Here is a 22688-nt window from a genome sequence, read left to right on the forward strand (position 1 = left end):
GGAAAGGCTTGTAAATACAGTTTGAAGGTGTGTGGAAGGAAAAAGTATTGCCAACCTCGTCTTGGTGGCTAAAACTCACTAGGTCCACTTCTTTCCCCATGAAACCCAAACATGCTGAGCTTGCATGTCTTTTGAAATATGACAGAATTGAACTTGAAACCTGGACTTTCTCGTCTTCAGTAGCCCCCCAGAAAACTCTTAAAATGGCCAGAAAAATCTAATTTAGTTTTATCATGACCCATCCCAATTTTGTCACATTTATTGCTTGGAGTGATATGAATGTTTGGGCATTTTAATCAGTGAAAAAAACTCTCTTTGGTTGAAGATTTAGTTTGTTACTACTGGGAAATTTGATTTATCTGTTTTAAGCAACCATCTGGAATAAGTTTATTTGTATTGCGTGTCATGAATATATTTATGCTGCAAGATCAAAATCCTTAAATTGCATCCTTTTGAAATTTTATATATTATATAATGACAATTGCCAACACCACAATGAAGTGATTACATGGCTTTCAAAAATGGAAACATTGTGCAACAAAAAGATTACAATGTATAATGAACAAGTTCATTTACTCGAATATAAATGTGGTAAATAATGAAATGCATACACTATGAGCTGAGATGAATCTTCTGTCATTAGAAATACAATTACAGTGTATTGAAATTTCCAAGGTCTAACAAAAGTAAATAGATATATTGTCATCCAGCCAAAAATAGATCCAATTCATTTGTGAAAGTTTTCCTTAATTATGTCATAAATATATAAGTCAACTTATATGAGTCAACTAACTTATAGTTAATAAAAACTGCAAGATATTGATAATGTGTATGTGTATGCATGTATGCATATGTGTATTTTTTTCAATCAAAGAGAAGTGTTTATCTAGGTCCGTTTTGTGTATAATTTGATGTCTTCCCAGGTAGTTTTCAAGTGTTCTGTGATTGTCCCTTTACCCCATACTCTCTCATCTGTCTGAGAGCACCATTGCCTCTCCTTATACCTTAAATACTCCTGAGAAAAATCATTCCACAGGAAAAGATCTGAGGAACACAGTCATACAAAAGGATGAGCTAATGGAACACCTAATTTTCATGTATGTCACATGGTGGATCCCTCCTGACCTTGGAGTCATACCAACTTGGTTTGGAATACCAAAATTGCCACTTCCTACTTGACCATCATTAGTTACTTAACCTTTCTGAATTTTCTTTTATAAAGTAGAATATCCATTATACCCTTATAGGGTTTTGGTGAGGATTGAATGGTGAATTTCATATATGACTCTTGATAGAGTGCTACTCATGATGAGTTAATAATATTACTTCCTGGAGTGGCTAGGTGGCTCAGTCAGTTAAGCGTCTGACTTCAGTTCAGGTCATGATCTCATGGTTCATGGGTTCATGCCCTGCATTGGGCTCTGTGCTAACAGAGGCTCAGAGCCTGGAGCCTGCTTCGAATTCTGTGTCTCCCTCTCTCTCTGTCCCTTCCCCACTCATGCTTGCTCTCTCTCTCTCTCTCTCTCTCTCTCAAAAATAAATAAACATTAAACAATTTATAAATGATAATACTTCCTTTCCTCTGCTGTAATGTTTTTTTCTTTTGCTAATTGCAGTGTGGTCTTTTTGGCCAAGGTAATTAGCTTCTCATGTCCTCTTCTTTGTTGTATTAGGTAGGATGTTTCATCTACAAATAACATAAAACCTATCCCAAAGTAGCTTAAACAATGAAAATGTTTATTATATCACATAGCAGCAAGCATAGCAATAGGTAGTTCCCAGGGTGAGAGAGCAACTCAGTGGTGTCATCAAGGACCCTCTCTCTGCTCCCTATCATTGCCATATTGAATTGGTCCTTTAACTCTCTCTCCTCAAGGTTGCACGATGGCTACTACTGTTCCAAGCATCGCATGTAGCCATGACAATATCCAGCTGAAGAAGAATGGTGTTTCTTCCTTGCATCTCTTTTTGCTGAGGTGAAAATATTTTGCTATCTCTTATCCCTCCCCAAGAAGATTTCCCTTCAGGTCCCACTGGCCAAAACTGTGATATATTCTCATGTCTTAGTTTCAAGAATGGGTGGGGAAAGTAGTATTTTGGGGAGCTCTTTTTTGAGGACTAGAACCAGGAAAATTGGTAAGGCTCCCAGGAGCATTTCCCCATCCCTAAATCACGTAAAGTACTTATTTTTGATGAGGTAGTATAGAGATTAAATAGGTATGTGGCAGATATGTATATATGTTTATCAATAATGGATCATTTTAAGGAAACCTAAGGGAATGTTTCTCAGAGACTGAAGTTATGTGTATCCAATATGTGACTCATGGGGCAGAAATTGATTTGAACAGCAGAGAATGCCCTCCAAATGTTCTTCTGTTGCACCAGATAAGTGGAAATCACCTTGATCAAGACCTTTGTGGGAGAGTTTTGGGGGTTATAGAATACCCTGATACTTCATTCTGCCTTAGTTATGAGTAAGAAACAACAATCTGGAGGACCAGAGTGGTGGACCAGTGATGGATAAGGAGCTATGGAGAAGATCATGAGTGGCAATGCTTCTGTTCCACTCAGAGACCCAACAGTGAGATTTTCAGGGTTGGGGAAAGCACCAGCCACTTCCAGAAGGTCCAGCCCCAAATATTTATATTCTGTTCATTTATTATGCAAATAATTCATCGAGTATCTTTTTAAGTAGGCATTGGGCTCGGTCCTGGGGGTTTAATGGAAAATAAGACAGTCCTTGTCTTTGGGGAGCTCCTGGACAAAATGACAAAGGCAGCTATGCATGCAGACAACTTTACTTGGTTCCGTTTATTGGGTTATTTCAGTCATATATTCTAGGTGTGCTAATGGTGAGCATGGGGCTTATAGCTCTGTGTGGAAGAGGGGTTGTCAGGAAGTGTCCACATTGATAGGTTTCAGGGTTTCAGTTAATGAAGGAGGAAGAGGGCATAAGCCCATACTGAGTCATGAAATAGTAATAAATTCCACCATTGACACTGTATTCCATGCGTTATATATATTCTTACAGTCTTTACAAGAGCCAGGCGAGGAGGATCATGTTTCACATCCTTTCCTACATTTTATAGTTGAGTTCTCTGAGGCGTGGGAAGGTGAAGTGCCCTGTCCAAAGTTGCACAGTAAGTGGCAGAGTTGGCATGGCAGGCTTGGGGGGGGGGGGGAGTGTATCTTCTTTTTGGCCAATTATACTGCCTTCCTATTGCCCCAGAAACACCCAGCTCTGAGAATCAGGGGTCGAGAAGGTGACATGGGAGACACATTGTCAGGTTGCATAGAGAAGTGCTATATCTCACTGCTTGGTATTTCTTACAACGTAAGCCTTCTGCAGAGTGATATTGCAAGCTGGTAGCCCTCACATTCCTCACTGGGGAGGGCACCCCAAGAGCTCCACTTGAAAGGAAGGGTTGGAGAAAGAATATAGACCCTGAAAATCTTACATGAAGAGTCCAGAGAAACCCCCTTTAGCCTAGCATTTTGTCGAGCATTTATATTTGATCATGGTATGAATCAATTCAGAATCCTGTGTATTGTGATACTCCTTGTATCAGAACACTGGCTTGTCTCACTGATATTCCACTGCATACCTCTATTTTTTTTTCATTTTTGTATCACTCAGTTTCTGTATTTAGCAAATAAGTTTTTTGGTTCAGGTCTTTATTTTATTTACTTTATATTTTTTAAATGTGTATTTAATTTTGAGAGAGAGAGAGAGAGCAGAGAGAGACAGAGGGTGAGCAGGGGAGGGGCAAAGAGAGAGGGAGACACAGAATCTGAAGCAGGCTCCAAGCTCTGGGCTGTCAGCACTGAGCTTGATGTGGGGCTTGAACTCATGAGCTGCAAGATCATGACCCAAGCTGAAGTCCATCGCTTAACTGACTGAGCCACCCAGGCGCCTCTCGATTCAGTAAATTCCTGGTGCCACAACTTGCTGATTTTGGAATTGCTAATTTGGAATCCTGTCTATGTTAAACTCTCAAAGCCTCAATTTTTATTATTGGTTAAAGGGTTCTACAGATAGCATGTTCTCAGGGCTATTCATGGAGTCTAATGAGCTAACATCTGTAATGTGTTTGGCACACCCATCTACCTCTCTTCCTTCTTTATACCTTTAAGCCACTTGCAAATTTTCAGCCAGGGAAGCTTGACATTTCTGAGTCTGTTGGTTTAGCCAGGGCATTAGGCTGCAACCCAAGCTACATATTAGAATTATCTGGGGAAATTTAAAAAATACTAGTGCCCAGGACTCACTGTGGACTAGTTAAATAAGAATTTTTGGGCCACATTAGTGCTTTTTTTTTTTAATGTGTGTAAAGTTTTTATTTTTTTTAAGTTTTTTATATTAAATATAATTTATTGTCAAATTGGTTTCCACACAACACCCAGTGCTCATCCCAACAGGTGCCCTCCTCAATGCCCATCACCCACCATTAGTGCTTTTATAATTTCTTTTTTAACATTTATTTATTGTTGAGAGACAGAAACAGGCAGAGCATGAGCAGGGGAGGGACAGAGAGAGAGGGAGACACAGAATCCGAAGCAGGCTCCAGGCTCTGAGCTGTCAGCACAGAGCCCAACGTGGGGCTGGAACCCACAAACGGTGAGATCCTGACTTCAGCCGAAGTTGGACACGCAACCGACTAAGCCACCCAGGTGCCTCTCATTAGTGCTTTTATAATACTTTCCCAGGTGCCTCTAACATGCAGTCTGGACTGATACCAACCAAACTATAGATAATGCTTCTCAAACTTTAATGAACATACAGATCTCCTGGGTTCTAGATTTTGATTCAGGAGGTCTGGGGTGAAGCCTGAGATTGCATTTCTAACAAGTTTCCAGGTGATGCTGATGCTGCTAGCCCATGGACTGCACTTTGAGTAGCAAGAGGAGCTAGGTAACAAGATTACCCTGCAGACAGGAATCCTGTTTGCAGTCAGACAGGGGCAGCTAATGTCCCAAGCTCATGGGCCACCTCTTTTCTGGAATAAACATTTAGGCAAGTGGACTGCATTCAAATGGCCCATGTATTTTGCCTCCTCTGTTTCTTCATATCACAGAGCCATAGCAGTGAGAAGCCTCAGAGAGAGAATTTAGAATTGCAAGCATGGAAGATCCTCGAGACTGTTGGATGAACTGAGATTCTTGCTGGAGGACTAATGTGAACCTCCTGAGGTGCTGCTGTAGGCTCAGGAAGCAGAGGATGTTAAGGCTTATATCTGGAGGATACCTTCAACCTTTAGTGGGGCTCAATACAGAGGGACCACTTAGGTTTCTAAAGACAATGCATCTCTTACTTAACATGCATGGATTGGGAGTAGGGGTGGGTGGTTGTTCAGATTCCTACTCCTCACTTTTCTGATCGATGGATTTGAGTTGGGGTCCTGAAAATTTGCATCCTAACCTGCCCCCAGGTGATGCTGCTGGTTTTGACCACACTTTCGGAAGAACTTTTTTAAAAGCCAGCAAGGGAACATTTGACTGGGAACGTCTCCATAGATTGCATAGATTCCTTCACAACAAAAGTTCTTATAGATCATTTCTCTGGGCCAGAAACAATCTTCTGGGAAAAAGTGCAAGGACGGAACAGTCATAGGGAGGAGGGCATCATTTCTTCCCCATTCAGCCCCTAGAGATGAAATGAAGAGCCGAATTCAGGGTGATGCTACAGGTATTGGGGTGCAGGTGTGAGTCCAGAGAAGGGCTTTCTGAACATCTTCTGCCATGTGAAGGATGGAGGGTTTCTAAGCTGCAAGGCTATTCCCTGTTCATATCAGTACTGCCTCATACTCCCTTGCTGGAGGGCTGATTAGACTACCCTGATGGCACAGTTACCAACACTGAGCATTCTTGCCTCGAAAGGGGATGCCTTTACTAGAAAGTAGAGATATGAAAAAACAGCAATTTCTAAGGAGGAAATCTTGGAGGCTCTTGAAGCTGTTGTGATCTGTGATGTGGACACATAGGACAGATATGCAGGAGCACTAATCCTGATTTTATCCTGAGCTAGGTTCAGAGGATACACATCTAGAATGAGAGGAAGGGATCTAGTACATGCTATTTTAGTCATCACTGCCTTTTCTAGGGGACTGCCTCCACCTCCAAGTCACATCAACTCTGACTACTGGATGTGCTCTGCTATCCACTGCTCCTGTCTGTGGTCCTGGGCCATGGCTTCCAGTTGGAATGTCTACCTTCTTTGCTGGTCGGGGTTCCAGTTCATTCTCTCAGAGCTTTCTGGATCTCCCTGTGCTGTGGGTAGGGAGAGTGGAGGTAGGTTAAGGTGGGTGTTCATGGTCCAGTTGGAATGTCTACCTTCTTTGCTGGTCAGGGTTCCAGTTCATTCTCTCAGAGCTTTCTGGATCTCCCTGTGCTGTGGGTAGGGAGAGTGGAGGTAGGTTGAGGTGGGTGTTCATGGTCTTTTTGCCTAAACAGGGCCTGCCTGCCACCCACGAGGCTGCCCTGCAAACTGTGGGGTCTCCTGGGAGATTCTCCTCCCAGAGTTCCAAAAGGGAACCCAGGCACCTCTCTTCTGCTGACAGATTCCCTCTGGGTCCTCCCAACTAGCTCCAGCCCAGGAAGGCTTATTTCAGCTTTTGTGATTCAGGAAATGCCCTAAGTCACACCCTGTCCTGAATCCTCCCTCCTTTTTGGCTTTTGGTTAGCAAAACAAACAAAAGTAAAAATACTCCTTTTTCTCCTTTGAGCCCTCCAGATTTGTTTTTTCTTTTCTTTTTCTTTTCTTTTCTTTTTTTTTTTTTTTTTACGTTTATTTATTTTTGAGAGACAGAGAGAGACCGAGCATGAGCAGGGGCGGAGCAGACAGAGACGGAGACACATAATCTGAAGCAGGCTGCAGGCTCTGAACAAGCTGCTAGCGCAGAGCCTGATGTAGGGCTCGAACCCACAAAATGTAAGATCATGACCTGAGCTGAAGTCGGATGCTCAACCAACTGAGCCAACCAGGTGCCCCCCTTTTTTTTCTTTTACATTTCTCCTTTTGCAAATGGAAGCTTTGGATTGAACACTTACTCTTTTCCCTCCCTGAAATGGGCTTCCAGAGGCAAATTTGGAATTAAGATCCAGCTCTGAATGTTTTCTTCTCACCAAGCTCCACCCCCAAGCACCGGATGCCTCAGCTTGAGTGGGAGGGAGGTGGGTGGGAAGGGCAGTGAGAATCACCAGGAATGAAAACATATTGGGTAATATTTCAGACTGTCACACCACTGTGCTCTTAGGGGCTAAGAAGCTTCGAACTAACCCCTACACAGGCCTCCTTTGCTCTCTTCCTCCAGTTATTCGCCTTTTTTCTCCCCTCTTTCTCCTCTCCTTCCTTATCTTCCTCTGTTTTCGGTTCCCTAAGGCATTGCAGGTCAGACTGCAGGGGCAATGGGATTGAGCAAGATAAATAAAGTCAAAGATATTTCACCTTTTCTCGCCTGAATTCAAAGAAATCGCCTTCTCAGAGAATCCATATGCCTTTTATTCTCAATAGCATTAAAAAGTTTCTCTTCTTTTCCTTTTAATTTTTTTTTTGTAAGCTACAGCAAAAGTAAAATGTAAGAGAGTTTGCATTTCCTGCAAAATATTTCTCTTATACATGGTTTGAGATGTCAAGCTTGGGAGAATATTATTGTGACTTTAATGGAGTCTTTTTATGTTTAAAGCTACTGTGTGATAGATAGTAAGGAAGGTGTACATACATTGAGAACCATTCTCTGGAACTCAGCATATAGGTATATTTAAAAGATAATGATGCGACCAGAAAGGAAGCTCTATTTCAGTGAACTGGATGCCATTTCCAAATGCACGCAGGCCTGTCTGCATTGAAAATCCTTTTACCACCAGCCAGGGGAAAGTGCTGCAAATCTGAGAAGCAAACTGTAAAAATGAAAGCAGCACAGTAAGGCTCAGGACAGGGACCTCCTGAAGCCAACAGTGGTAGTGGGCTTATAAAGAAATGAGTTTTATTTTGAAATAGATAGCATTTGGATTTCTTCTTGGTGGCTGAGTTAGTGTGGACATAATAGTTTCCTAAAAATTAGCTTTGTGGAATGTTTTAATGTTGAGATTATTTATCTCGATCCATATTTTTATTTTTCACATCCAGAAGGCTTTTTATTCAATTGGCTTCTTTTTTTCTAATTTAGTTCTTATTGTTGTTTTAATTAGAAGCAAAACCTCTATGTTAACAGTTTCCTGTATGTACTTATCTGGTAATACTCTCTAAGTGTATAAAAGAAAACATAGTGATCTGAGACTCAGCTGGTAAAGTTCTAGTCCTTGATTTGGATGCTGATTGCACAGGTTACCATCCAACCTGGAATTTTAATTTGTCATTTTTCTATTTGAGTATCTTTTTTTTTCAATAAAGAGCTTATTTTGGAAATCAGAAAAATAGAGACACATCTACAAAATCCCTTTTATATAGTTCGCATGTAAAAGTTCATTTTATAATTAATTTAAGGATAGGAAAGTCTCAGGGCAATTGATAAAGGTATATGGTGTATAAAATATTTAAGATAAAAGGGATTTAAGAATATTATAACTCATCCCCTCCATTTTACCAGTGGAGAGGAAAACCAGAGTCAAGTGACTTAAGAAATGCTAGCTATGGAACGCCTGGGTGGCTCAGTCAGTTGAGCTTCCATCTTTTGATTTTGGCTCAGGTCCTGATCCAGAGTCGTGGGATGGAGCCCAGCATCAGGCTCCATGCTGAGTGTGGAGCCTGCTTAAGGTTCTCTCTCTCTCTTTCTCTCTCTCTCTCTCTCTGCTCCTCTGCCATTCTCATGCTCTCTCTTTCTCTCTCTCTCTCTCTCTCTCTCCCTCTCTCTCTCTCTCTCAAAGAAAAGGAAAAAAAATGCTAGCTAATAAGCAGTAAAGGAGAATTTGAATCTGGGGCTGTATTTTCCACTATGTGTCTGTATAGCAACATATGGAACCTGTACTAGATAGTAACAAGGGTTTCTTGTTCATTGAAAACTAGACACTATGTATACATCGTCTCGTTTAAACCATAAAACACCTCTGTTGGGAGATAGGATCTCAACTCTCATTTTTTAGATCAGGAGACTGAGGCTTCTCAAGATAAGTGACTTAGTCAAGGTCACATAGCGAGTGTCAGAGTTGGGATTGGAACCCAGGTCTCTCTGACTCCTGACCTCAACTTCCTAACAGCCTGCTTTTGTCATTTTCCACACCTAAATTTTTTTGCTTTGATTTTGATCATTTCTGGACCTTTTGAAAATTCTGGACATGTTACCTTTTCTTTTTGGTGTGGAACATTGAATAGGGTAGGATAAAGGACAAGGTTCTGTGGCAAAGAAAGTAATGGCCAAAGTTTGTCTACGAGTATGTGTACATTTTTGTATACATTAAACACATATAGTTCAACTATTTATTTCCCTAGGTATTAGAGCCAGCATTCTATCTACTTAAATGAGAATGTTGCCAACCTTGATGTGTTTAACTATGATACTAAGCCACTGAGGGCAGAGGCTGCTAGAAAGAATCTATTCACTGAACAAAGACCACTTCAGCCCTTGAAATGGAATGGCAAGTTTCTGTGGTGAAACAAAAATAAACTGGGGGTGGCTTCTTACCCCAAGGACATGTCCTTTATCCACATCAGTTGAGGGAAGCAGATAGTCTGCCCGAGGATGCCAGCCCCTGCATTGCATATAAGCCAGACACCTTCACTCGAGAATTATGAGCCCAGCTCAGTGCTCTGTGAAAATAGGTACTTTTCTGGATGATTTTGTGATTGCTTTGATGATGGGGTAACACTAAATGCTGTCATTACTGAGCTATAATGGCCGGAAGTAATTTTCTCCCAGCATCAGGGACCATAGAGAACTTGTTCTGTGCTTGTTATTAGTCTACGTTGGAGAGAAATTCATTTGCTGGAGGAAAGTTATTAAAACACTCTAATTCAATATTTGTGTGAGAAATAATAAAATTGATAAATTACAGGTGAGCAAGAACAGTGAGCTCCATTGTTTCTTTCTTCTGGGACCCACTGCAAATTTCTGATGTTTCCTGTGTTGTAGCTTCTTAGACAAATGATTTGTCTTTTTGAGCATGAGATTAAAGACACATGTTCTTGGTTTAAGAGCCAAATGCAGCCAAAAGACCTGCCGCTCTGCTAGAATATTGTCATCCATAGTTCTACCATTATCCAGAGGGGACCAAAGCCCTATTTTGTATAGAACAGTCTTGGTTTGTCCATGATGAATAGATTATTCTTGGAGCCACTGACACTAACTCTTACCTTATCCCTAACAGGTCCCATCACTCAGAGTTTAAGAATTTATCAGGGAGCCTAAAATGAGTGCACAAGTAATTTTATTTTACCTTGATTTTCACATTAAAATGCATCATAGTTTTTCTCACACTCCTTTGAGAGTCCCTCTATGGTGCATGTTTTGTTTTGTTTTCCCTGCTTTTCAGCTCCTTCAGCTCCTCACTTCTTTTCTTTGAGGTGTATACTTTCTCCTTCCCTCATCTCATCTACTCTCTATCCCAGTGCTTCTCAAGTTTGGGGCACATAGAATCATCTGGAGAGTTTGCTAAAATACAGAAGACTGTCAGCCCCATCTCAGAGATCCTGACTAAAAAGGGCTAGGGTGGAGCTCAACATGGTGCATTTCTAATCTTTTCCTAGATGATGCTACTGTTATCTAGGTCATATCTGAAGTGGCACTGCTCTGGAAGTCAGATGATTGTATCTAATAGATGACACTGTGTTCTAGGTCTTTCTTAAGAACTTGAAACTGATTTTTCAGACTTCCTGCTGGAGGGCTCTCCTGGCTCATATGTAGACTGCCCTCAGCATTACCACACCATCTTCTTACCTTCCTGTGTGTACTAACAATGTCTCCTGTTGAAGCACTGTACTGTTCACATGAAACTAATATAACATCGTATGCTAACTATACTGGAATTAAAATAAAATTAAATAAAATTAACAACAACCACCCGTCTCTTCTTTACTCCAGGTGGCCAAGCTTGAGGGCTCAAAGTGCATTTGTTCAACTTTCTCATCTTTTTAACTTTTGTTCCATTGGGTACCAAGTCCAGCACCCATTTAATCAATGATCCTCCTGGTTACTCCAGGCCACACACCCTTCTGTATCTCTGGAAGTCTTTCCCACAGCGACCGCACTTAAGCTCTCTGATTTAGCTATAGCCATACCAAGCACTTAAATGCTTTTCTGTCTTTAACAGCACTGAGTCCTCAGCCTATAATAACTGTTTCCTTCTATTTCACTTATGACCTGGCTTCAACTCATGGGCCATGGGTGGATGAAGAACAGGTTTACATTACTTTAAAGACTTGAACAATTTAGATTCATAAGGGAGACCTGAAATAATCCAGTTCAATCTAGATAGGAGATTCTTGGGATAAAGTGGAGTAAGGATGTATTTATTCCTCTGGGTTTTTTTGTTTGTTTGTTTGTTTGTTTTGGCTCTACCCAACTGCCTTTGAGATCTGTGTGTCATCCACATAGATGGAGTGAAAATGGAACCACATCCTACTTGATGATCTCAGTCTATCTTATGTGCACCCCTTGCTCTCCTCCCCACCTCCCTTGAGTAATAAGCTAGTCATAATAATTATGGTCACCCTATCTTCCAAGTAAAAATCTTAAGGTCTAATGGAAAGTCTGGGACGTTTGAGGAACATTCCTTTAGTTTATGAGGACCTGGGTCAGAGTACCTGAAGTGGAAACTGACCCATGGAATCAAGGCAATTAAACATCCATGAATATTGTTGGTTTTCAAAGATTTTTCCTTTTAAAACATGACCAATTTTTGGAATGTTTGCCAGAAGTCTTTCAGAAACACATTACAATTTCTCTGCCTTATTCAACAAAGATTCAGAACCAGACTTGTCTTTTCTTGGTTCACAATAGTCATAGCAAATGCCACTTTTTGTGTCATGCAGTGTTTTCTGTCTTTTCTCCAGTTTCAAGTTGTGGCTTCATAGGTGGCTAGCTGACCTCCTGCAGTTCTCCTGCCATAACAAAATGCTGATTTTAATCTGCTGGAGCTGGCAAGTTAGGTAACCAAGTATGCAACAACTGTTTGCAAAGTACCTCAAAAGGCTCAGGAGCTGAACTGAGGGCCTATCTGTTAAACCATGACCCTTAGCTTTTGTGCTTTATCACAGCCATTTCAACAAACCAGACTGACTCTTTCTCTCCTTCCTCTGTTCCCTCCCTTTTTCCATCCTTGCCTCCCTCTTTCCTTTCTTTTCTCCCTCCTACTTTCCCTCCCCCCTCCCTTCCTCCCTCCCTCCTTCCTTCTTTCCTTCCTTCCTTCCTTCCTTCCCTCTTTCCTTCCTTCCTCCCTCCCTCCCTCTCTCCCTCCTTCTCTCTCTTTCTTTCTTCCCGCCATTCCTTTCTTTCCTTTCTCTTTCTCCTCTTTCTTCCTTTCTTTTCTTTCCATCCTCTCTTTCATTCTTTTCTCCATCCCTTCCTTTCTTCCTTCTTTTCTTTTTCTTTCTTTCTGCTCTTTTCTCTTTCTCTCTTTCTCCCCCTTTCTTCCTTCCTTCTTTCCTTCTCTCTCCTTCTCCCTTCTTCCTCCTCCTCTCTCTCTCTTTTTGGCAAACTGACTTTGGATTGCTCAGCTCTGTCTGCTGTTTTCTTGAGTGGGGTTTCCTAGTAGAAGACTGCCCTTCAGATAAGTACAACTCAGTTACACTTTACTCTGTCACTAGTGTAACATGTCTTCATTTCTGAGAAATACATTTAAGTCCAAGGTAAGGATGCTTAGTGGAAGTTAATCTTCATAATTTAAAATTTGTGGCATAAAAATTCTGGGAGAGAATTTAAAGCCTCCTTTATATACATTGACTACATCTGTATATTTTGTGTCTTGCAACATATAAGTTGAAATTGTAGATCATCTTGCATAATGTGCCCTTAGAGAAATGGTTTTTATGGTAGTGGTATAAATTGTGCTAATTACAAAAGATTTTTAAATTTAATTGGAAAAGAGAAAGGAGAGGTATTATAATATATGAATAAAACTGTACTATTAATTACCAATGTCTATTGCTGTTTACATGCTATATTGACACGCTTAACTTGCTGAGGGCTAAAAATTGATCTGTCCAGGCTCATTTCCATTATAGTTAAAGTCATTATGTGAAACAACAGTAGCATTTGCAAAGGGGAAACAATGTATCTATCTTCACAATTAACTAGGAAACTTGGCAACTGGGCATTTCAGTCTATTGGGTCCTTCTTGCATGGAATATAATTGTTAAAGATGTGATATTCTGAGCTGGCAAGTCCCAACCACTTAGTTACCTGTGTGCTCTGACAGTAAGGTTAGATTTTGTGTACCCCTGCACTATGAGACCTAAGTGTAACTCTAGCCTTTTTCTTTTTAGCTCAGCAGATAGTATGTATCTTAGAACCAGGCACTAAATTATAAGAAAGGTACAGTCCCTAATGAGGACCTACTATTTTGTTAGAGAGACAAGACAAATGAGTAAAACATGTAGTGAAGGCAAGTGTGGTGCATAAAGACAACACATAGGGATTTCTTTCAGGGCTAAATTGCATGGGTAGATGTTAAGTGAAGAAGGAGGTTAAAGAGATCAGTGTGGGCTGGAGTTGGGGGAGGCAGTAAGGCTGGATTGTGACCTTGAGTACTTTCTTAAAAGGAGTGGAGCCAGGGACAGTTCCCTGGAGCCCTGGCCGAGATGAAGGCCATGCGGGATACATGAAGTCAGAATGAAGGTTGGTAGAAAAAGACCTGGAAGGATGCAAAGGGTACTGGTGGAGCAGCAACAATACCCGTGATCGGAGAAGATGGCAAAGAGTGAGCATCTGTGGGTAACATCTCATGAGAAGAGGGATGGCTTTTCCTCAGAGCCAGCCGAAGGGAGGAAGGGACAGACAGAGATGTTGACAGGACTTGAGCTAGAGACCTTCAGGAAAGCAGATATTCTTAGGCTGGGTTCTCTGGAAGCAGAGCCTGAGATAGGGATTCTGGTGCAGCTGATTTATGGAGGGAGAACTCTTTGGAAAAGGAGGGAGGGAAGCAGGAGAGGGCAAGGGAAGAAGTCATCAAAAACAGGTTTTCTGCTAAAGTTGAGGCTCAGCTTTATCCTATGGGGAGTTCTAGAGTGTCAGAGGCACCAGAGGGCTGTTCTGCCTGAAGAAAAGAGCCCAGGGTTTCCTACTGTGTGCCCGTCGGTCATCAGCCAGTGGCAAGTTGCCTCCAGGTCAGGTGCGGGAGGGCACAACCTCCCAGGGATTTCCAGGCAGGTAGCTTCTGTCTGCTACAGACCATTTTCTGGCAAAGGGACCAGGTAGTGGGCCATTGGCAGGAGACATCTATACACCTGGGAAAGAGTTATACCTGCCCAGGAAAGAGGATTTGGACAGGGCACCAAGGAATCTACCACACAGATCTTCTTACTATCCAATAAAAGTTCTCTTTCAAGTTTCTCCTCCCAGTGGATCACTTACTCTCACAAACCCACCCTCTGACAGATAATTAGATTATAAAAGCAGTGTAACCCCCTGTGAAAATCCCTCCCCCAATCCCCACTCCCTACTGCTGTCTGATCCCTTTTGTGTCTGGTTGTGCCCGATTCATAGCCTAAATTAAATATTAAATTGCAAAGGGGTTTAGGTCTGTTATAGCCAGCATCCACAGGGATGGAGGTGCCTTTGGGACTCTGAATATTTACTTTTGGGACATAAATCACTTCTTATTGCCTGGACAAACTGGTGGACATTTAGAGGATCACTTTGCATGTAGGAAAATAGATTCATGTGCATCTTTTCAGTGATGCAAGTGCAAAAGCAAACACATTTTAGTGTTATCCAGACCTAAGACAACAAATGCCTCACCCACCTAGAATTTTAATATTTGGAGAGATGGGGGCAAGGGGGTAGGATATTTTTCTCGTCAGGAAGTTTTAACACTGGTTACACATTAGAAATCTGGGGAACTTAAAAAAAATACAACAATATCTATGTGGATTAAACAAAATCTTGGTGTGGGGAGAAAATTGGTAGGCATTGCTGTATTTTACAATTCCCAAGAGACTATAATGTACAGCCAGGATCTGTTCTCTGTCAGATAGCTGTTATTATTCAACAATCTGCCCAAAGCTCAGTGGATTAAAATAACAAGCATTTGTCCTTATTCTTGAGTCTGAGGGCCAGCTGACAGTATTTCTGGTCTAGGCTGGGCATACTCATGCATCTGGGGTCAGCTGTGTCTGGGATAGATGGTTCTGCCAATCTTGGTCAGATTGGTCACATTGTTGGGGATCATCTGGCTGGTAACTGGTTTAAGGTGTCCATAAGGACAACTGGGTTCTGCTCCCTGTGGTCTCTCATCCTTCAGGGTAGCCCAGCATGTTCAGTTGGTGGCCTGGCTGGGCTCCAAGATTTAGAGCAGAAACACAGAGAATTTCTTATGTTCTAGGCTCAGAGATGGTATGTCTTCCCTCTATTCCATCTTGTTGGCCAGAGCAAGTCCCAAGGCTGGCTCAGAGTCAGAGCAGGAAGGGAGTCCAAAGTTAGAGGGCATGTGTATGGACAGAGGCAGGTCAATAACTGAGGCCAACAATATGTGGAATCTACCACCTAGACCTAAATCCCTAACTTTACAGTGTTACAACTGACTTCTCAGAGCAGTTAATTTAAGGCTTAGTTCGGTATTTCATTCACACATCTGTTCATTGTCTCTACCTTCATCCCTCCCCATTCACACCGCTTCATTATGGGCAATATTTGAACTTTGACCTATAGCTATAGCATTGACATTTTGGCATACAATATGCACCTATTCTCTACTTTTAAAAGCCTAATTTGCTTTAATTCTATTTGTGCTCTGGACTCCATTTACAGAGAGTAGATCCACAGATAGACGGACAAGTGAAAGCAATTCATCTTCTAAAGTATTAACTATGGAGCATTCATTGTAAAGTATTAACAACGGGAGTGTAAGCTAAGAAAGTAATCATGGAATTTAATCTCTCACATTTTGACAGTTCATAGCCTTGTGGGTTTCCTTACCTGAAGAACTATTGTTTTGAAGGGAGTGGAAGGTTCATGGAGGAGTGAGTCTCGAGGTATACCTTCACTCTGGTCAGAAACATGTCGAAATAGATTATACACCTGCAGATGATGTGTCATTCACTTTCCAGCCATTGTTCAAAGTGAATATTAAATATATTGTTTTATCTTTGGGTTTTTCCATAATTGGTGCCTTTCCCATCTGGTCCTACCTTTCCTACTTAAACTTACACCCTCGGGCCTAAAATCTGACTGGACTGAAATCATTCCTGGCCCATTATTCATGTTCATGTTGTTTCTCCCACTCACTCCACCTCCCTGGGATGCTATCCTCCTTCTCTCCTCCCTGCTCTTTCAAATCTTACCATATTCTCAAGAAGCTACTCACACTGCCCTTGGGGGTTTCTGGAGACTATTTTGGCCACACCGATCCTTTAATCCATTGACTAGCCATGTAACTTATTACCTGAAACTACTGACACCGTTCTGTCTTGAATAGCTTTGTGACTGGTTTAATATGTAATCACATCTCATCTGATTGGCCTGCCAGCCCTGGTCAAGCCAGGTCAACTTCTTTGACTGCTTAGTGATAGCTGGGCAGTCATAGGAATGTCAGCTCCATGAGGCCAGATCTGTCCATCTGCTGTGCTCATTACTATATCCATGGCATTTAGCACATAGAAGATACTCAATCACATCTATTGAATGAGTGAAGAAGAAGAAGAGGCTTAATATATTGGTATTTCAGCAACAAGAAACAACAAAAATGTTAACATTTTGAGTGTGTGTGGTATCCAGCATTTGTCCATTTATCTATTGAAAATGAGCCCCTCTTATGAGAGGCAATTTGCTAGACCCTGAGGGTGGAGGGGTCAGGCATAAACAAGACCCACCCGTGAAAGATCTTACAGGCTTGTGGGGGGAGGCCATCATTATTAAGTGATTTTTTTTTTAAGTTTATTTATTTTTAGGGCAGTGGAAAGAGCAGGTGGGGGAGGGGCAGAGAGAGAGAGCGGGAGAGAGAGAATCCCAAGCAGGCTCAGCACTGTCAGAGCAGAGCCTGATATGGGGCTTGAACTCACAAACTGTGAGATCATGACCTGAGCTGAAATCAAGAGTTGGACACTTAACCAACCAAGCCATCCAGGCGCCCCAATTGAGTGACTTTTGTATATGCCAGGTGCTAATGCTGGTGATGTTGGAATGACTGATTTATGTATCAGCCACTGAAGTAAATAGTGTTAAGGGTCCTAAACTCTAGGATGTATGATTATTGGTCCTCAAACAGCTAAGAACTTTGCAAAAGAAACTTAACTGTTCTGGGCCTTAGGGTTCTCATCTTTGAGATGAGAAGAACATCTTGAAGAAACCCTTTAGTTCTCACTTTCTTTGACCAAATTCTCTTAAGAAATGCTTAACATCCCTCTGATGGAATGACATGATTTTAAATCTATGTGAACAAATTAAAAATCAAAAAGTGTGCCATGAGGGCACCTGGGTGGCTCAGTCAGTTTAGCATCTGACTTCGGCTCAGGTCATGATCTTGCAGTTTGTGAGTTTGAGCCCCACATTAGACTCATTGCTGTCAGTGTGGAGCCTGCTTCTGATCCTCTGTCTCCCTTTCTCTGCCCCTCCCCCACTGATGCTCTCACAAAAGTAAATAAGCACTTAAAAAAAACTGTGCCGGTATTCTTCTATGTGCTTGGTCTACCCCTCATTGCAAGTACCACCCTCCTCTATCTCTCCATGAGAACATTAAGGTTCTCAAAGCAGCCGTGGAAGACATTCACCCGAACATTATTCAGCATAGCGCCATCCTATCTATGATCCTGTTTGTTAACGCAAAACAAAACAGCAAGAACAGAAGTGTTTATTTCTTCCTGACTGGGTCTAATCTAATGGGTATTTTGCTGGATCCTATTGCTCATCCACCTACCCAAATGTTCCCTTTGAATCTGCCCAGGAACATAATGTAACATGTAGAAATTTATCACTGTTACTAGTTCCCTCAAACTGAGTGAATGACTAATAGAATGCTTGCTCCCTCTAGTCCTAGACCTCAGTCCAGAATCCTTGTCCCCAGAGGCAGTCAGACATGACCCTAATCCATTTGTGACTCAGGAGCAGTGACCTGTTTCCCTCCAGACTCATCTTAGGTGCCATTATCCTGGGGCTTCACCTCACCCCACTTTTCGTCTAGCTTTACAAATGCCCAGATTGAGGAAATTTTATAAATATGGCCCCAAATGGGGACAGATACTGCACGTCATCACATTGGTGCATTAACCTGTTTAAAACCTCAGCAAGGACGGATTATTTTAATGCTTGTCTTCCTGAGCCTCCCTTGAAAAACACTTTGTTTCCAGGATTGTGTTTGCCTGTCCTCCCACACGACCAAGCAAATGTCTCCATGACAGATGGGCCACACTGCAGCCCTCAAAGTCAGCAAACTAGAAGCTTATTAAGCCAGAGGGAAAACAAAGTCTAGAAGCCTCTGTGGAAAGTACCCTTTTCTTACCCCATTTGGGAATTTGTGGGTCTAAGTTGGCTGAAACCTATATAAGCATGGATATTGAAGTCTCCCTGTAACTGGAGGCAGTGGCTGGGCCAACATTCCTTGGGGCTTCCTTGGGGGATATTCTCTTGGCAAATATTAAAATTTTGGTGTCAGGAAACAGGCTGGTCAGATTAGCCTGTGTGAGTTTGTCACCATAAATGTAAAACTGTGGGAAGTAGAAGGAGGTCTCCCTCTCTTGGAAAAAGATCTCTGCTCAAGGAGGGTTAAGGAGATGTGTGCCTGTTAGAAGCTGTCTTCTTGATGACACCCAGGACCCAGAGAGGGACCAGCATTTACTTGTTAGTTCAGTAGCTTTCTGAATGGAGTGAAAGGCAAAGGATATGCAATAATCTATAAACCTTGGAGGGTCTGGCTTGCCTCCTCTCCTCCAACTGCCTCCTAATCCAACTGCAATGCCATCCTCACTTGCTTTGGTTACCTGGCCCTCTTCCTACTCCAAAATAGAGTGGTTAGAAACAACAGAAACAATTTATTTTGCTCACAACTCTGCACTTTGACCAGGGATCAGCGGAGAAGGCTCATTGCTGCTGCACATGGTATCAGCTGACAGTGGACAACAAGGGGCTGGAGAAACTGCTTCCAAGACCAGTCATTCATGTGGCTGCTGGCCATCATTGGAAGCTCAGCTTTAGTCCCTCATAATGTGGGCTTCTGTATGGCCTGTGCTTCCTCACAACGTGGTGGTTGAGTTCCCAGGGTAAGCATCCCAAGAAATATAGCCAAGCAGAAGCTGTACTCCCTTTCATGAACTTGCCTGGAAGTTACCCTGTGTCATTTCTATCATACTTGACAGACTCTACAAGTCAGGGCAGTCACAAAGCCCTGTCAAGGTTCAGGGGGAGGAGGTATAGACTCCACCTCTTGATAGAGGGCAGGATGGCAAGGCTCTGGAAGGTCATATGGGATGGGAAATATTGTGGTGGCCATGTTTGGGGAATATAAAATCAGGAACCATCCCTTCATTACAACAGGCATGCTCTCTTTCAGGGCTTGGCCTTTGCTTTCTCTTTGTTTAGAAAGCTCTTCTCTTAAATATGCATGTGGCTCACTTCCTTGATAACTTTGGTTTTTTACCCAAGCATTTTCTTCTCTTCAAGGTTTTCCCTGGGTGGCCTGTGCAAAATGAAAACCCACCCCACTTCCTAATTCCCTCCCTGCTTGCTTTTTCTCCATAGAACTTGGCACAATCTCCATACTGTATATTTTACTTACTTATTCTGCTTTTTTTAATTTTACAATTCCCTTCATTAAATTGTAAGCTTCCATTGAGGGAAAGGATTTTAGTGTTTTATTCATTGCTTTTTCCCCAGAGCTAGAAGAGTGCCTGGCACATAGTTGTGGACTCAATAAATATTTGTTTGAGTAAATTAATGAACATCTGCCATCATAGGACACAAGAAATGGCAGTGACCATTTGTTCTCATTTACTTTTATCTGTAGTCCCGAGTGCAGTGCCAGGCCTATAGACACTCTCTGATGATTTCATTAATGAACTAGTTAAATATAGTGGTTTCAAACTGTTTCTCAGTTTGAAAAAATATCAACAATAAACCATCAGCTTCCCATCTACAGTCATGTCTTCACGATGCATACCCCCTTCTCATCTGCAAAGTCATGGCACCAGCAAATGTGGATATTAAATTCTGCTCTAACAGTGCCACTCCAGCTTCCAGTTAGAGCCAGGAAGTTATAAGAATGGCAAGAGAGAAAATCACAGGGGATGACCAGGAGAATAGACACAGCTCTGGCAGTGAACCTCTAGGTGTCTGCTTGATCTTGCCTCCATTATCTGTTATCTGAAGGGGTTGACCTGTAAGTCAGTCAGAAGGTGGCTTTCCCCCAATCTGGTCCAATGTCCACAATTTAGATGTCCTAGAAAATGGGACATCTAAATTTGAAGTCATTGTTCAAATGTTATCACACAGTTGTCATCACACAGTTTGCCATCCTTGAGGAATGGCCTCTCTTGTTTCTGCGTGGCTCTTTAAACAGGTATTCCCTGCCTTGTGCTTATTAGCATGTTCTCCAGATGTGTTTGGAGTAAAGGAATGACATTTCAAAATGGATTAGTAAAGAATCCTTTAAATTACCTGTACTTTTGAGTTTCTCTTAAGTAGTAGTCAGTAAAGTTGGAATCAGACTGGAATGCCCTGGACCCACTGTCAGGTATATTTTCCAGAAGTTGAAAAAGACTCTGTTATGAGATAGGCTTACAGTGACATTTCAGTGTATGTAGCATTGGACAATTGTTCCCCTTGCCAAAGTAGAAAGAAACAAGAGTCATGGGCCCAGACATCTTCAATATGGTGGACAGGACCGTAATGGTGACCTAAGTGTGCCACCTGAGTCAGCTCAGCAGCATACAGGATCTCCATTACTCCCTGTTGCATCAAGACCCTGAATCTGGGAGTGTCTAGAAGAGAGGCAAATGGTAGCCTGTTCTCCATGTCTTGTGGGTGGTGTGGGGCAAGGGGGTTCCCAGGGCTCTTCTAGGGCTTCTTCCTCCTCAAGCAGAGGTTACAAGAAAGAAGGAATGGACATGCTTTGAGTTCTTTCTGAGACTAGGTAAGGAGAATATAAACTATTAATGTAATTTGTGGACAGAAGCATTTTGAATATAAATGAAGCAACCAATGGGCCTTTTGATTGGCATTTATATCTCCTTTTATAGAGATCACATAGAGTAGTGTTATAATTCTTGACAGTTTTGATTGTAAAATATATAGGACTTTAAGCTCTCTGGAAGAAAGCAAAGATGATTAATATTAATAATGGACAACTAAATACATAACAGACATGAGTAATATGTTTTCTAGTTATATAGCTATTGTTTTAACTCATTGGAAAACACTGTATGCTTTATTGTCAGGAATGCAGTAATAATAAGACACTATATTATTTAGGTCACATAAAAGAAGACATTCAAGCTAATCCCTAAATCCTTTTAATTTCCTTACTCACGTTACAGAAAAAACAATAGCCATTTGACTCTACTACTATTCAAACTAATGCATTCAAAGCAAGGTGCCTGATTAAAGATGTAGATCAAAATTCAAATAAGTTTCTTTGAATGCAGTCAGTCTCAGAGTCATTTGGAAGTGTCAAGGAAGACTGTGGATCTCTAAAAAAAATAAATAAGAGAGACTGGGCAAATCAAAGTATATTAATATCACAGTGATGAGCATGTTTTGTGTTTTCTTTTTTTTTTTTTTTCCTTCTTCTACTACATGCAGAATGCTGAGTGAAGTAACTTGGCTTTGTCAGCAAAAATACGGTTCTAATAAGAGTGTGTATTGTTATGGGGGAAACTATTTCAATAGAAAATTCACATCTCTTAGATTATATCTAGCACTGGGAAAATTGCAAAATGTTTTACCACTTTTATTTCCCACTTCCTCCTCCCTTCCCATTACTCTGGGTGGCCATGTGGAAAAAGGTAGAAGGTGATAACAAGGAAGAATGGACATTGTCACTTGCCTATAGGTCAAAATAGAACAAATGAACAAGTGAATGTTGCATATATCATATATTCATTCAAAAACTATTTAGAATGCTATCAGGACAAATATAATAGGTAAAAGGTGAAAAAGCAGTAGAATAGAAGTAAAAATTTGTATATTATGTGGAAAACGTGATCCCCCAATAAATAAATGACCAGTACATGCATTGCCTCTGAAAAATCCTAGTCACATGTTAGAGGCAGGATGTAAATATGGATCTGAATTAAAAAAATTTTTTTTAATGTTTATTTTGGAGAAAGAGAGAGAGAATGAGCAGGGTAGGGGCAGAAAGAAAGGGAGACAGAATCTGAAGTAAGATCCAGGCTCTTAGCTATCAGCACAGAGCCCGATGCAGGGCTCGAACTCAGGAACTGTTGAGAGCATGACCTGAGCCAAAGTTGGACTCTAAACCAACTGAGCCACCCAGATGCCCCTGAATTTGTTTAAACCAAAGAAGACAACATGGACAATTACATAATTTATGTACATATAACTACTCTTCTTAGAAAAATACACCCGTTTTTTTTTTTCCCTAAGATTTGAAAG

The sequence above is a fragment of the Prionailurus viverrinus genome, chromosome A3, assembly GCF_022837055.1.
Source record: "Prionailurus viverrinus isolate Anna chromosome A3, UM_Priviv_1.0, whole genome shotgun sequence".
In the NCBI taxonomy this organism is placed as follows: Eukaryota; Metazoa; Chordata; class Mammalia; order Carnivora; family Felidae; genus Prionailurus; species Prionailurus viverrinus.